The following is a 10,039-nucleotide window of genomic DNA, read 5'->3' on the forward strand; positions in this document are numbered from 1 at the left end:
GCCAGGAGAACTCAACAAAGCAGAAGATGCATCAGCTGCTGCCCTCGGGGTGTTCACAAAGGGAGCCTCAGACCCTCCGGATAAAGAAGGTCATGTATTCATTTAAGTTCTTGTTGGAAGAGGGGGGAATGCAGAGAAGCAAAAAGTAAAGTTCTCAATATAAGATGAAAAATATGGAAATTTTGAAAAGAAAAGCTACAAAGTAGAGTTTGAGTTTATGGAAAAGAAATCATCCCCTTCCTCTACTGTTGAGAAGAAACTATAAAGTAGAAAACAGCAGCAGAAACCTACCCCTCGGCAGGTAATAGAGTTGCAAGTATAGCTGCTTCCCATTGATCCCCATGTCCCTGCCCTGAAACTTCCTTTGAGCTTCAGCAATTTGGGACTCATCTGGAGAGCTGAGCTGTGCCATAGCCGTGTAGGGAAGCCGTTCTGTGACCTCAAAACTCCTGCCTTCTAACCTGAGCCAAGAAGCAGACAAGGCCTTGGTTTCTAGCAAGGGTAAATGTGCCCGACTCCAGGAAGAGTTGGTCAGACAACAAATGCATCTATTTATATCCTATAATCTGCTGGGCCAGCAACATGCTAATAACCAGCTGGGCATGATGGAGAGGCCACAAGCTGTCAGAATAGGAAGATCGCTGTACTAGTGGTCAGAGAAAATATGCACAGGAAAGTGCTGCATTAGCCAAAAAGCACTGTATAAATTAGTATCCTCACTGCTATGAGCTGATTTCACCACTCACTGTACTAATTCATGTCCTTGGACTAGTAAACGTGCCCTCTCTGGCCCTCAGTTTCTTCATCTATAAAATGGAAACCTTTCATCCCAGTTAACTAATTAAAAAATAATTTAAAAGTGGAAATCTGTTCATCAGGCACTTGGAAACTTAGATGACTTACACGCAAAATTCCTTGTAAATTGAACAAATGTATAAATCAAAATCTTTCTTAAAAATGAAGACCCCCCTAAATGGGCAAAAAAAAAAAAAAAAAAATGAAGATCCCTGAGTTATGTATGCCAAGGGAGAGAGAAGTCGGTGGGAGAGATGAGAGAACCTGTGGCAGCCACCAACTAGCCATTTACCAAACCCATTTCTCTAGTCACTGGGCGTACAGCTGGACTATTCCTCAGCCTTCCTTGCTGTTAGGTGTGGCTATGTGACTGAGTTCCAGCGGATGGTACTGGTGGTGATGTACATCACCTGGAGGCCGGGTCCATAAAAATCTCCCGCTGCAGTCTTTAATGCCCTATTCCATGCCCAACACCCAGCTTGATGCAGACAGTAACCTTGGGAGCCAGGTATGAAGATGGAGAAGCTATAAGGTAAAACACCTGTAGCTCTGAATAACCACCAGTGGTTTGGAGGACAGCTACCCACTGATCAGGAACATTCATGTGGAACTTTATAGACAGAAGAAATGAACTTATGTTTGGGTCATTATATTAGCTTGAAACATGAAATTGCTGATACTTAACTTTTTGCCCTATAAAGATGATTCAACCTACTATTTTTGATTTGTTTCAGCAGTTGCTGTAACTTTAAACCACCTTAGGATGTCTTTCTCAACAGCACGTTTTCAAAGATGAAAAGGGAAATGAGGATTGTTGAGTTTGTGGATCAGAGATTGTAACTGCCTGCCTTTGGTCCAACATAGTTTTAGAAAGTTGAATTCGTTGCTGAATCTAAAATTCTTGTCATGCATTTCAAAATGTTTTTTTTCTGCCATTTGTTTTTTGACCTTCAGAATCAATGTGGCAAGGAAAAAACTAAAACCAAACTACACAAGGCCAAAAGAACAAAATCTCTTTAATAAACAAAGAATTAAGCTGTTTAGGTCTTAAAAGGTAGACAGTAAAATTTATAGTTATGGGGTGAGGATTTCCCTCTAAAATGAAATTCAGAAAACAAAAGATTGGTAAAGTTGACCACATAAAAATTTGTATGGCAAAAACAGTCAAAATGTGACAAGGAGATGGTTTCTTTAATATGTAAAGAGGTTAACGAAAAAGATGTTCAAAATGCAAATAACAGGTAATCCCAGAAAGAGTGTACCAATAATTACAAGAAAAGGTATATCCTATCAAATTACCAAAGTTAAATTGTAACAGTAATACCCAGTGTTGGCCAGAGTATAGGAAAACATTATACGTGGTAGTATAAACTGGTAGCTTTTTGGAAAGCATTTTACTAATAGCTATTAATAGTAAAAATGCTAATCAAGCAGTGATACTGCTAGTTTAATGTACAAATTTAGTCACATGTCACTAAGATGTAGGTACAAGGATGTTCATTATAGCATTGTTCATAATAGTAACACACCAGAAACAACCACAATATCCCATAAATAGGGGTTAGTAAATAATCATGTCCAAAAACTGCAGCCATTAAAATATAGAAAGGTCTCTTAGATACACTATTTTGTGGAAAAAAATGAAGTACAGAACAGTGTGAAACCATTTACATAAAATTTTAGAAAATATACATGTAATTTTTTTTCCCCACTGAACCCATATACAAGGAACTTTCAACAGTTGCCACCTTTGGAGAGGGATTGGAGATTTGGGGATCAGAGGATAGGGAGGAAGACTTGCTTTTTCTTTTCTGTATTTCATTTTTTTAAAAAACCCTGTGTATTATTTTTCATGTTTTTATTTTTTTTAATGTAAAACTATAGTCAAAATGAAGCTATAGTCAAAAACTACCACAATATATGTTTTATCTTAAGCTATGATACTATGTTTTATCGTTTGTTTCCCTGCAGAGATCACGAGTGGTATATATTTTTTGTTAGCTTTGTCGTTCACCAGTGTTATCAAGCCTTTTCCAGTAAAGAACAAAGTGGGAAGTATAAAATATAACTGAACAAATTACTTGCAATTTATCAGTTCCCCACACATGCCCTGCCTTAGTGCCCAGTTACTCCTCACTATGCTTTAGGCTGAGAAATCACCCCATAGTTTTGAAGGTATTGTAGGGGTTGGGAGTGGGTCTCCCCAGAATGTGCCACCCTGGCATGCTGATTATTTTAAGCTGAAAACAAAGCTCAACAAAAAAAAAAGTCTGTTTCCTCCCGTATAATCTGTCTGAAGAGATTCAGTTAGAAAAACCTGCTTCAGGAAGGGAACTGTAGCATAGTCACCTTAGCATATATGAATTAGGCAAAAATCTGTTTGCTAGGTTCACCTTTGTGTTCCATTGTTTCTGATGAGTGCTGCAAGAATTTATCAAATGTTTGTTTTTTCTCATCTACCTGTGAATTGCCTACCTCCCTCTCCTTTGTCCAAAATGACATATATACTTCATTTTGCCTCACTGGCTTTGGAATTGTCATGCTTATGGGAATTTCCTCTGTGCGTGTATTAAAATTTTATTTTCTCCTGTTAATCTGCTGTATTTCATTTAAATTATTCGACCAGCCAGAGCTAAAGGGGTGAGGGGAAAGTGTCCCCAGCCTGACAGTATTAAGGTCTCATTCCCATTTCATAACGGAAGAGCTAGAATCACAGAAGATTTACAGTGACAAAATTTTAACTCCAGCTTCCACCTGTTGCATATATCAGAGAAAGTGTTTGTGAAATGCTAGATTAGAGACCAAAGGGTTGTCATAAATCTTAATGTAAATGGCCTGATTTGATCTTAAATGATCAGTAATAACTTGAAAGAAAGCACAAATTGATACTGATATTTTGCTACCCTCTACTTGTTCTAGATGTGCTTTTCTCTTCCTCATAGCCTTCCTTAGAGCTTTCCTCCATCACTCATTAAGACTGGATTTTCTTTCCTCTTCCCAAATCACAGATGTTTTCCCACCCTGTGAAATCTAGTGACTGGCTGGCCAGAGCATTACCGCAATTGTATTCTTCTGAAGGAAATCCTTTTCTTAACTGCCAGGAATTTCAGGCTCCAAACTGGGGGGAGGGGTGGGGATTTTTGGCATACTGCCAGGTAATTGCCTTCTTTTCCCTTTAGCCATCTGCAGGCGACTGGCTGGAGCCCAAGGGTGAAACCACAGCCTCCCAGGGCTGGAAGGAACAGACTCAGGGATCCTGCAAGGTTTGAGACCAGTCATTTCTCCTCTATAGAAACAGGACCTCTTTCAAACCACATCCTAGCCTAACTTTAATGCTTTCCGAAAGGAAAAATCATATAAACTCAGTTGATCACATATCCCAGTGTTAAAAAGAGTATCATAAAGCTTTTTCTTTCACCTAAACCAGAGTTTGGCAAACTTTTTCTGCAAAGGACCAGTAAATACTTCAGACTATAAGTAAGGTCTCTAGTGCAACTACTTAACTCTGTCTACAGCGCAAAAGCAGCCACAGACAATGCCTAAACAAATGAGCATGGCTGAGTCCCAATAAAATTGTACTTATGGACACTGAAATTTGAATGCTGTTACAATTCGTACATGTCATGTAAAATAATTCTTTTCTTCCCCCCAGCCATTTAAAACTGGAAAAAGTCATTCTTAGCTCATGGCCGTACAGAAACGGAGCTGGCTATATAGTTTGTTGACTCCTGATCTAAACCAATGATTTTCAAACTACTTTGGCAAATCCTCGGAGGGGAGAAAGAGCTGACGAGGTAGGCAATCCACACTCAGGCTTCAACTGGTACCATTCCTTTTTTTTTTTTCTGTTTAATAATTGGGCTCATATATATGTGTGTGTATATATATATATATATGTAATTAAATCCTGTTTCTCTTGCTAATTTTTCTCTTATCTATTTTATTATTAGACCAGCTGAAAGAACCTTGAGGGTAGAGGAAAGTTTCTTCCTCCCGGGCACCCCACAATGAGTTGATTACGGAGGTGTCAAAATAGAATAATGTTGAGTAAACCTGGTAATTCAGAATCTATCAACTATTTGGAAGTGAGCAATTAGTCTCAACTAACATTTGCATCTTCTCTTTATAGTTTGAAACTCTGGAGGGAGGATTCATCCCCAGATGATAGATGCACTCTCGCGCTCTGATGTACTAATAACGGGTAACATTTATTGAGCAAAGTACTGTGCACCAGGCATAATGCTAAGAGCTTTGTTTTCATGATGTCTTACTCTTCACACCACCTCTCTGGATGAGGCATGTATATCAGAAACGGAAAGGGAGGCTTAGAGACTAGGCTAAGTAACTGTTTAATGCCACATAGCTAGAAAGCACAAGAGCTGGGAATGGAGCCCATGCTATGTGATTTCAGAGTCATAACACTTATGACATTGAATCCCTGCTGTCCAAACCTAAGATTCCACAGTGAGGACCAGGGTCAGAGAGCGAGGAGGTTATCCAGGAGGGCAACCCTCCACTCTCTTGTGGAACCTAGGGTCCAGGCATAAACCTTACTCCAAAGAGACTAAAATCCCTCACACCAAACTGTTATCCCAAAGCTTCTGTTTTTGAACTATGGCCTGAAATAGACAGAGACATCCACAATAGAAGAGCCAGTCTGGACTATTGAAGAGACTGGATGGGGAGTTAGCTACCTTGGAATCTGGGTAACTGGCCAGAACTCTGCCAGTTATCCAACTGCCTGTGTCCACTGCTTTCAGTGGAAGTTCTTTACTTGCAGCTCATGTAATTTAACAATCCATATACAGAGTTAACAAACTTTAGGGATTCTACAAAACACTGTCATCACGTCTAGCACTCACTTCAACAATATGCTGCCTTTGCAAGAAGCTACCAAATGACTAAAAATCAGTTGTAGATTCATTCAGCAACTATTTATTGAGCACTTTGTTTCAGATGCTGGAGATACAGTTATGACCAAGAAAACTAGAGCCTTAGTTTTCATGGAGCACTGGGGAGAAAGCAGATGTTAAGTGGGTAATTTACAAGAAGGTGTGAGGAGTGATGTGATGGGAAAGTACAGAAACACAAAGCAAAGATACTCTCCAACTTAGAAGTCAAGGAACATCTCCTTGAGAAAGGAAGTTTTAAGCTAAGACCTGAAGAAATAGGTGTTAGCCAAGCGAAAGGGGAGGTAATGGAAGGTGAGCAATCTAGGTAGAGGGAAGGTAGCCTACTGGAAAGGGTGTGGAGAAACTGCCAGAGGAGGCGAGGTCAGCAGTTAGAAGGGAAAGTGAGGTTCAGGGAGAAGTTTTTGTTGTTGTTGACATTTTTGTTTTACACGATGAGAGAGAAAACAAATGAGGGTAAAATACAAATATTAGGTGAATTTGAGTAAAAAATATATGGAAAAAGTTACTCCCTCCAAAGAAAAGTGACTGATCATGTTAGTCCCCTGTTTGTAGCTCTAGTGGCTTCCCATGATGACAAGAAACAGAAGCCTCCTTATTAGGACGTACAAGGTCCCTGAGATTGGGACTCTGCTTACTCTCTGGCCTATCTCGCATTCTTTGATCACTGCCTTCCAGCTCAGAGTACTTGAGCTCATTCCTGCCTCAGGGCCCTAGGACTTCTGGCTCCTCTGCCTGAAATCCTCGACCTTCAACTCACAGGACGCATTGGATTCCTCATTCACGATGTAGTACATCAGTTACCTCCTCAAAGGGGCCTTCTTCCACCATCTTTCTAATCTTTCTCTCATCCCTCTACCCAAAACTTCTCAGTGTCTCATTTATTTACTCATCCAGGTATGTCTTCCTCCTCCAGTAGACTGTAAATCCCCAGGGAGCAGGATCTATTTCTTCGGGTGCTTCACCCTACATCTTGCACCTAACTCAGCATAAGGGGACCTGCTCAATAAGTAGTTTTTGGATGAATAAATGAACAAACAAGGAAGGAGATGTTGAACAGAGAGCACCTTCCTGAAGGAAGTGGAGCAGTGATGAGAGGGAGGTCTGGGTGTAACAGTGGGTGTGGGCCCCCTCAGGGGAGCAGCTTGTTGAACCATGAATGAAGGAAGGAGATGTCTGTGAAGTACGGAACAATATGGGACATAGGAGGAAAAGACAGTTTCTATTTTCCCTATTTCCCTCCCTTTCTTGGAAACTAGAAAAGGAGCTGCCAGGGATTAAGGCATTTTCTTCTACTCATTCTTGTGCATTTGAATCTTTGCTGTACTCCCAGCGTCCAGAAGCTGGAAAATAGCCTAGGGGAGCCCAAATCCTGACTTTGATTCATAAACATGTTTTTAAAAAAATAAAAAAGGATGGGAAAGGAAGGGAAGGGAAGGGAAGGGAAGGGAAGGGAAGGGAAGGGAAGGGAAGGGAAGGGAAGGGAAGGAAGAAATTGTGGTTATGACCTAACCATAGTCAAGAAATCTCTTTGACTTCCATTGGTTTGGTATTAATGGAAGCCTTTTTTCAGAACTTTGTACTTGTGCTGCCAAGCGGAGGAAGGGAAAATGCAGAAAGCTCTGTCTGCATAATCACCACCCTACTGGCTCTCCCCACATTCAGAGCTCAGCTTGAAGGCTCACCCCGCTGGTTCTTAGAGGCCCCAGGCTAGCACGAAAAATCAGTGGGAAAACATTGCTTTAGATGTCAAATTCGCAGCTTCTACCAGAAAACAGGGACAGATGAATAAAGCCTCAGGCAAGGACAAGCAGGCCCTTATGTTGCTTATGTGAACATTCTAATAATTTCCTCATAAATGCTTAGCCTGGAGTTCTTAGACCAAATGCTAATGTGTTCTGCCCTAAAACACAGTTAATAAAATTAAGGGATCCTTTCCAAGGCACCTCACCCTCACCCTCATGGCCTCTTTATCTCTTGGTAGGACCATTTTCTAGGGAGAATAATTAATTTAGAAGCGTATTTTACAAACTGTGACTTCCTCCAAAGAATGACCTTTTTTCCCATTTTTCTATAAGAAGTGTTTTAAACAGAAGTTTTAATTTTGGAATAATTTTAGATTTACAGAAACGTTGCAAAGATTGTACAGACTGCCCACAGAACCCCCCCCCTCCTACCCACTCACCCCCCCCCCCCAATTTCCCCTACTGTTAACCTTTTACATAACTATGGTACATTTGTCACAACTAAGCAATGAACACTGGTCCATTAGTATTAACTAACCTCCACATTTTATTGGGATTTTCGCTAGTTTTTCCCTAATGTCCTTTCCCCACTCCGGATTCCAGCTAGGACACCACATGACATTTAGTCATCATGTCTCCTGAGGCTCCTCTGGGCTGTGACAGTTTCTCAGATTTTCCTTGTTTTTTGATAACCTTGACAGTTTTGAGGAGTACTAGTCAGATATTTTGTACAATGTCCCTCAAACTAGCATTGTCTGATGTTTTTCTCACAATTAGATTGGAGTTATGGGTTTGGGGAAAGGTAGGTGACATGACAAGACACCCGTGGTGAAGTCAGCCCTCATCACGTGGCTAAAGTAGTGTTTGTCAGGTTTCTTCACTATAAAGTTACTATTTCTCCCTTTCTAAAATCTATTCTTTGGAAGCTAATCAGGAAGATTTGTTTCTTCTGCCCCATTTATTTATTAATTAATTCATCTATGTCTGTGTGGACTCATGGACATTAAATTTTAATTTGAGTTATAATCCAACACTGTGTTATTTTGTTACTCAAATTGTTCCAGTTCTGGCTATCTGGTGTTCTTTCAGTTTGGTCCCTGTATCCCTTTGACACGCTTCTGTCTATATACAAAATTTAAAACATACAAATGAAAGGTAATCTCTTATCTTCTGAGGCACTTTATTCTTAACAATGCATATACATGGACTCGGCAATCCCCCAGTGAGCCCCGAAGATTTCATTTCAGACGAGATCGGGCGCGTTCAGGGTGGTATGTCCTTAGACTGAAGATTTCATTTTAAAGGCAATGTTTTCCTAATCTGATTGTGCTGCTATTAAAGTGACTCATGGTTATCTTTAACTACTTCCTTTTTTTTCATTTGTTAAAAAATGTACACTAGTAATCTGAGTTCATTGTAGAAAAATTAGAAAATTTAGATAAGAAACAGAAGAAATTACGCATTATCTCATTATCGAGTGATAATTACTATTAATATCTTGCTGTACTTTTTTCCTTTCCAGGATGTGTATGTATGTGTATCACTTACCAGTATTTTCTTGTGTCACTACATGTGTTTAATGGATATGTAACTTGCTTTCTACTTTTTCGCTATTGCAAATATCCTTGTATATAGTTTTATTTATATATTTATTTTCAAAATCAGAAAACATTTATTTTTATTGGAGTGTGAGGAAAATTTCACTTACTTTTTCTCTTCCGGCTTTGCTAAGGTACCAAGGGAAAAAATGGTCACTTGAACTTTAAAAGTGGGCATAATATTTTTCTCAGCACTGAATTTGTCCTCCCAGAACTATTTATATAAAATCAGCCTTTTTCTAATGGTGATTTCTAATATAGTTGATGTACTCATATTTGATTAATGGGTACAGAGTTTCCCAAAGAGGCTGTAGCAATGATACCCCATGACGGTTTCAAGAGTTTGTTTGTTTACTCATTATTTAAATAGAAATATTTTTCAGATTATTCACCATGTCAGTTTTCAGAACCCAAGCTAGATTTTGAGAGGCGATTCTATTTGAATGGACATGAAAATTTATTTGAAATTGAAAGAAAAAGAAATCATTTAAAATTCTACTTTAAGAATGTATTTGTGTATGTGTGTGTGTGTGTGTGTGTCTATATAGCTCATTAATTTGTACTATAGCAACTAAATCAAACTTAATTGTTACCAGACTTTAAGAATTTGCAAATTCCAGGTTCCTAGGTCTTTACTGAAATCATTCAGCATATTTTATATTATTTACAGTGCCTCTTGTATAGCCTGAACTATGGTAAATATCAAAGCAGTTGAAGAGTGACCCATGCTTATGATGTAAAAATGAAGGCAAAAGACATAAATCTAAGGCAATATGTAATTAAATATTGTGACAAAGTATGATATAGGGGGTATGTAAATGTTGAAAGAATTCCAAAGAAAGGAAAATAATATCTGACTTAGCTAATGTTGGTGCCACGATTGTTTACAGGTGGCAGAGATTGTTGGTGCTCACCAATAATTATGTTCTCTTCTTCCTGGCCCATAGACAGAAGCCATTTCCCAGCCTCCAGTACAGTTAGGTGTGGCCAT

Source organism: Rhinolophus sinicus, chromosome 17 (genome assembly GCF_057876585.1).
Source record: "Rhinolophus sinicus isolate RSI-liver-muscle chromosome 17, RSI-T2T, whole genome shotgun sequence".
NCBI lineage: Eukaryota > Metazoa > Chordata > Mammalia > Chiroptera > Rhinolophidae > Rhinolophus > Rhinolophus sinicus.